Here is a 7,570-nt window from a genome sequence, read left to right on the forward strand (position 1 = left end):
TTTCCCAAAGCAATCTACAGATTCAATTCAATTCCTATCAAAATACCAATGTCATTTTTCACATAAATAGAAAAAAAAAATCCTAAAGTTCATAGGAAACATTAAAAGCCAAAATAGCCAAAGCAATCCTGAGCAAAATGAACAAAGCTGAAGGCAGCACATTGCCTTACTTAAAAATATATTACAAGGCTGTAGTTACCAAAACAGTATGGTTACTGGTATAAAAATAGACACATAGACAGATAAAACATAATAGAGAACCCAGAAAAAAAATGCACATATCACAGTCAACTGATTTTCTACAAAGGCACCAAGAACATACACTGGAGAAAGGACGACCTCTTCAACAAATGGTGCTAGGAAAATTGGATGCCTATATTCAGAAAAATGAAACTGGACTTCTATCTGTCCTCATCTATAAAAATCAACTCAAGATGGATTACATACTTAAATGTAAAACCTAAACTTATAAAACTACTAGAAGAAAACATAGAGAAAACAATTCAGAATATTAGTCTAGGCCAAGATTTTGTGGCTAAGACCTCAAAAGCACAGACAACTAAAACAAAAATAGGCTAACCGGACTATACTAAACTAAAAAGCTTCTGCACAGCAAAAGACACAATTAACAGAGTGAAGAGACAACCAGTTGACAGTTGAATGGGAGAAAATATTTGCAAATCATTCATCTGACAAGGAATTAATATCCAGAATATACAAAGAACTCAAACAATTAAACAATTTTTTTTTAATTCCATTAAAAAGTGAGCAGAATGAAGCCAGGCATGGTGGCTCACACTTTTAATCCCAGCACTTTGGGGAGCAGAGGTGGGTGAATCACTTGAGGTCAGGAGTTCAAGACGACCAGCCTGGCCAACATGGTGAAACCCCGTCTCTACTAAAACTACAAAATTAAGCCAGGCATGGTGGCACACACCTGTAATCCCAGTTACTTGGGAGGCTGAGGCAGGAGAATCGCTTGAACCTGGGAGACAGAGGTTGTAATGAGCCGAGATTCTGCTACTGCATTCCAGCCTGGGTGACAGAGTGAGACTGTGTCTCAAAAAAAATAAAAATAAAAAAAGCGGGAAAGAACTTGAATAGACAATTCTCAAAAGAATACATACATACAAATGGCCAACAGGTCTATGAAAAAATTATCAGCATCATTATTTATCAGGGAAATACAAATCAAAACTAAAGATTACATATCATCTTATCCTAGTTAAAATGGCTATTATTAAAAAGACAAAAAGCGAGCTGGATCCTGTGCCTGGCCAGCCCTGCCCGGCTTTCCCTCCGGCCCACCTGACCGCCATGCGTCTCTCCTCCTCCCCACTTCGTGGCTGGCAGCAGCCCTCCAGCTTTGGCTCGGTGGACTAGGTCTCCCAGAGCAGCTGCTCAGGGCCGACCCACACCCCCAGGCCTGCCGACGTCTCCCCGGGGAGCCTCCCTGGCCCTGGCCAGACATTCGGCACCCGGGAGACCCCTCACGTCGTCAGCACCAAGGAGGCCAGCTGCTCAAATCTCCGTCAGCACCAAGGAGGCTAGCTCCTCAAATCTGCCTGCGCCGGAGAGGGCCGTGGCTGGGTTGAGTAAGGAGCCATACGCCGGGCGGGCCTCCAGTGTCCGCGCAGCCTTCACCAGGGAGCAGGTTCGCGCCTTGGAGGGCGTCTTCCGGCACCACCAGTAACTGCACGCTCTGGAGCGGAAGAGGCTGGCCAGGGAGATGCAACTCTCAGAGTTCCAGATAAAAACCTGGTTTCAAAATCGCCGGATGAAACACAAACGGCAAATGCAGGACTCCCAGCTAAACGGCCCCTTCTCGGGGTCTCTCCACGGGCCGCCTGCTTTCCACTCACCATCTTCTGGCCTTGCCAAGGGTCTGCAGCTGATGTGCCCTTGGGCACCCCTGCCTGGGCCGCAGGCTCTGATGCTGCCCTCTAGCTCCTTCTGGGGTCTCTGACGAGTGGAACAAGAGGCCCTGGTTTCTTCGTGGGCTTCCTGCTGCGGGCAGCCTCTGAGGTACCACCCCCCAGAAAGTGGCATGCATACGCTGGGACAAACCCTGTCCACGGGGCCCTGGGGCCTGTGTGTTCTGCCAGAGATAGGGGATGCATTTGAGGAAGCGCCTCTGACTCCATGCCTCCCGCACACGCGATCTGTGCAGATCGCACCTGAAGCCTACCCGGAGGACTCAGCTGTTGTGTTTACATCGTGGTGGCACCAAAGGTTCTGGAGATTTCTGGAGAATATATTTGTTAAAGCCACCTCTTCACTGAAAAAAAAAAAAAAAAAAAAGACAAAAAGCAATAGATACTGGTGAAGTGTGGAGAAAAGGGAACTCATACACTGTTGGTAGGAATGTAAATTAGTAAAACTATTATGGAAAATATTATAGAGATTTATCAGAAAACTAAAAATACAGCTACCATATTCACCAGCAATCCCACTACTGAGGGTCTATCCAAAGGAATAGAAACCAGTGAATATATCAAAGGGATACCGGTACCAGCATGTTTATCACAGCTCTATTCTCAATGGTAAAGAAATGGGATCCATATAAATGTCCATCAATGAACAAATAGATAAAGAAAAAACGTAGTATACAATGGTGTACTATTTGGCTATAAAAAAGAATGTAATCGTGTATTTCAGCAACAAGGGTGGAAGGGGATATCACTATTTTAAGTGAAATAACCCAGGCACAGAAAGACAAATATTGCATGTCCTTACTTGTGTGTGGGAGCTAAAAATGTTAATCATAAACACGAGAAGCTAAGAATGTTGGGTGGGTGAGTGGAGGATGAGAAGAGGTAGGTTAACAGATGCAAATACACAGTTAGATAAAAAGTATAAATCCTATCTTTCCACTGCAAAGTAGAGTGACTATAGTTAAGAAAACATATTGTATATTTCAGTGTTTCTAGAAGAGAGGATTTGAATCATTCTCAATGCACAGAATTAATAAATACTCAAAGTGATGGATGCCTCAAATCCTTGATTTGATGATTATACAGTCTATGCACATAACAAAATATCACATGTACTCCATAAGTAAAATATTATGTATAAATAAACATAAATAAATATGCATTTGGCACAGAGTGTGTTGCTGGGTATGTTTCATTTACCCTTCCTTCTCCTATCCAATATAGTATAGGGTACATTATAACTGCATGTTAATAAAGGATGTACAAATGGGTGGATGAAGAATGGACAGACGGAGAAACAAGACATTCAGTAATGTTATTTGTAATCTAAAATGTCAATTACTTTTCTAGGGTCAACATTTTATGTCTTCTCAATTAGATTCCCTCATAAGCAATGTGTTTTATTAAATACAAATTACTATAAAATTGTGTTACTGGAAAAGTTCTTGTTTCAGTCCACTTATTTTATATGTTTGAAAAAGGAGATTAAACTCATACAATTTATTAAACAAATAAAAGAATTTTTAGCTTGAAATGGAGCATGATTAATGATTGCATCAGTGTAACAGGCATAAATTGGAAGTATTTCAGGCAAACTAGAATGACTAATCAGCCTATCTAAAAATGACCCATAACTTTCAATGGCACTAAGAATTGATGTTATGCATCTCTTTTTTTTCTTCTAATTGCACCTGTCTCTTTTCATACCTTATCCTTGGATTGTATTAATGATCACATGCTATTTTTAAAAAGTACTAGAAATATTTGAGCTTCATATGAGACTAGTCTGAAACTGGACCTCAAGTTTTTTATCTCATCCTGTTCTACTTCCTTTATCCCTTTCCCCCTGTGAGGACCCCTTCAGTAACAAAGAACTTTGCTGAGAAGCCCATTTTGGGCTCTCCTTCTAGAGGACCTAACCTAAGACAATGGGATTTGGTGTGGATAGCAAGGTATAGCATTTTTAGAAAAAATAGGAACAAAGATAGTTTTCAGAGCCCTGTTTTGCTTGCCTGCACCTCAAATTTCAACAGTAAAAGTGGTGGCTTTATGATGTTGGTTTTGTTCACAACTAGCAAAGTATTAAGATAGCAAATATCTCCTTAAAGGGAAGGGTACAAATTGAATGTGAGTTCTCTAGGAAGGGTGAGATAAGCCTGATGTTGTGGGTTGATTTGATTCTCCCAAAAACATATGTTGAAGTTTTACCTCTAGAAGAACCTGAGAATGTGGCTTTGCTTGGAAATAGGGTGTTAGCAGATGTAATTAGTTAAGATGAGGTCACACTTGAGTAGGATGAATCCTAAATCCAATATGACTGGTGTCCTTATAAGAAAAAGAGAAGAGACAAACACGCAGAGAAATGAAAGACGTGAAGACACGTAGGGAACAAGCCCAATAAATGACAAAGGCCGAGACTGGAGTGCATATCTACAAGCCACAGAATGCCAAGGATTGCCAGCAACCACCAGAGGAGTGAGACATGGAACAGTCTTCCTCTGACCCCCTAAGAAACAACCAATCCTGCTAATACTTTGATTTTTGGCTTCCCACCTCTAGAACCATGAGAGACTACATTTTTTGTTGTTTCAAGCCAACAAAGTTTATGGTAATTTGTTTCAGAAGCCCAAGGAAACTAATATACCTAAGTATACAATGGCAGTGAGTTAGCATAAAATAGGCTTTCCTAAATAAATCTGGCAGAGCCATATCTGTACCAAGCATCCCTGGCAACTCTGGCCCTGTCTCTCCTACCTCTCACCTAAAAGGAATCCAGAGGAAAAGAAACAGTGGCCAAAATAGACCTTGTTTTGCTTCCCTTAGGTTCTGCATCTTTGACTAAATAACTCACAAACTTGCAGAGGCTATGATTGTCTTTTCCATCATAACCCAACCTACCTGAAATGCTCTGACACTCTAGAAAATAATTCTAATTAATGAATAAAACATGGTAAACTGATAATTAGCTTTTGAAGGTGAAGGTGAGCTCTTTAACAGGAGGGTAATTCAGTAATGTTCTAATTGTTTTACCCAGAATCAGACCTTACCTGACACTTCATTTTTGCTTCGGCATAACAATTCCCAGCCTATGTTTAGAAAGATCATGTACAATTTCTTAGGACTTGGCTAGAAATTATTCATAATGCCTGGATTACACACTTTGAGAAATGTGAAGTTGTATGTTATTCAAGCTTCCATATCCAGCTGTGGCAAGGGCTTTCTGGCTTGGAATACCGAACGGAAACTTATGAACAGCCCTATTTTTTATTTCTAAGCAAAACAATATGAAAGAGACCTTTGCTATTAGATAATTAGTGATTTCAAAAGTATAGATGCTAATATCAACGTTAATTGAGTCAGTTTATTGATTGCATAGGCAGATGAAAAGGATAGATATTTAGCATGCGATGGATAATTCTATGTTTTAAATGCTGTTCCTAAATGTGGGGGGAAATTGGGGTTATTTTGAAAGTTGATAAAATACTTTTGTATGGATCTTTTTCAAACTGATAATCTGACAGGTTACGTGTATTTGGGGGAGAGAGTCAGTGGCACGCTAAAAAATCAGAATGTATTTAGCAAATGTATATTCAGAAACAATATTTCTGAATTTTCTTCATCTAACTTCAAAAGAGAATGAAATAGGTAAGGACTTGTTTTCATATGAAAAATGTTTGATCTTTCTTCCTAAAGTCCAGTTTCTGCTATTAGCAGAAGCCAAACCTTCCTGTAGAGAAACACACACACACAAAATGACAGAATTTGTTTCTTGATATAGTCACCCACTGCATAAACCAAATCAAATATTTCCTAGGTGTCAACTGTAAGAAATCCCACACACACTCATTAATTTGTCACAGGCCATATTCTGGTAAAGAAAACCTTTATTGAAGGTGTCGTTTGTAAAAAAAAAAGTCTCCCCTTGTTGAAAATGCCTATCCAAAATAATGAAAAACATTACAAGAGGAACCCATTGGGAAAGAAGGTAGATGGATGAAGACCCTGAAGATTAGTTAGTAAAAGAGTACATGGTGGCTAAGAACCTATAAGCCATGCTGGGGGTTGCAAACCAAACTGATTACAGGGACTGTCAAAAAGCAAAGACTGGGGCCTCCAAATGTAGATTGTAGAAAGTTGTAAAATTCTGTTTAGTCCAAAGGGGCCAGTCACAGTTCATTTAGCTAGTCCTGCAGTTAATAAATGCCTAGTGGGAATTCAGTACCAGGGCTCTCAGATGTTTTTGTTTTAACTTTTTAAGAAAAATCAGAAATTCTCATTTTATTTTATTTTGGGAAGCAAATGTTTATTTTTCCCTTAGGCATATAATTCTTTCAGAGGCTTTAAAGTTTACTACTGTTTTCCCCACAAAGTCTGTTCATTAAGTCTCCTATTAGAGTTATGTTTGGGCATTTTAAGTTGTTTTTATAATGTTACATCATGTCTAACATTTTTTCTTCCACTTTTCCTTTTCTTCCCCTCTTTTAGTATTATTATTACTTTTCCTTTTTGCTAAGATTTAAAGACATCAGCCTTAGAACACCAGTAGAGAAAGTTCCCGGCACTTGCTGATACATTACTTCTTTCCTAGTGAAATAAGTTTTGAACACACGAACTGGATTTCTTTTAGAAATAAGGTATTTCATCCATACATAGCTCCCCCCTGGGGTGGAGAATTGGTATCAACACCAGAAACGTGTTTTGAACTAACGTAGAGGAAAGGGCTGGTTTTGTAAATAGATGAACCTGGTATTTGACCACATAGTAGTCAGGAAATTGGTGGAACCTATAATCTGTGGGGCTCTGGTGTCTGGAAAATTTCACAGTTGCAGATTGATGTGAGCATGTAGCGTTAGGCGGAATATTCAGTCCCACTTTCCATTTTATAATGCATACAAGGACAACAGTTGTGTTGCATCATTATTACGTCAAAAGGTCTAACTTTTATTATTCACTTATGTAAGATTCACATTGATTTAAATGTGATTATGGTAATAAATGGTAGGCATAGAGAAATGCCACTGATATCTTTCATGTTCGTCTCCTCTGAGTTGAAATATAATTAAACCTATCACTTAAGGAGCCTGATAAATTATTTTGACCTGTCAGAATAGATGGAAAAAAATTAGCAATGATAATTTTCAATTTGGCAGCAAATATATACTGTATGGACAATATATTTTTTACAATAGTTTTCTCTGAATATTCATGTCTTTGTATTTCAATACGATACCATTTGTAGCCTTTCATTTTTGGTGTATTATTCATTGTATATTCAGAGAGTGTTAAAGAAAACCTTAGTTGGTGCACATACTTTTCATCTCCTGTTGTTCTTGAACATGAATGAGAACTTACTGCAACACATTTGCTTTTCCATGTGTTGGTGTTATCATGTTTTTATGGGCTTATAGAATTTTAAATGTTGATAAATGATTTTTCCAAAGGTTCAAGGTTGGATCCATCTCTACCCACCAGTCTTAATCAGTCTAGCAGTGTCTTTAGTAGGTGATAGAAAATAAATTATAGAAATTCTCATTTTAAAAACACTTTTTTCAAAGACATTTGGGAACTAATTAAAATTTTAAAAAATTCAGCCTTATGGAACACGCACAACCATCTTGCAACCTCTTGTCTTCAAT

At 38.7% G+C, this 7,570-nt stretch overlaps 1 pseudogene; it reads left to right on the forward strand.

The window, feature by feature from the left end:
• The first annotated feature begins 1,317 nt into the window (after positions 1–1,317).
• Positions 1,318–7,570, forward strand: part of LOC108523874 (homeobox protein VENTX pseudogene) — a 7,910-nt pseudogene continuing 1,657 nt past the window's right edge.

This window comes from Rhinopithecus bieti, unplaced genomic scaffold (genome assembly GCF_001698545.2).
Source record: "Rhinopithecus bieti isolate Rb0 unplaced genomic scaffold, ASM169854v2 scaffold_75732, whole genome shotgun sequence".
Taxonomy (NCBI): Eukaryota; Metazoa; Chordata; class Mammalia; order Primates; family Cercopithecidae; genus Rhinopithecus; species Rhinopithecus bieti.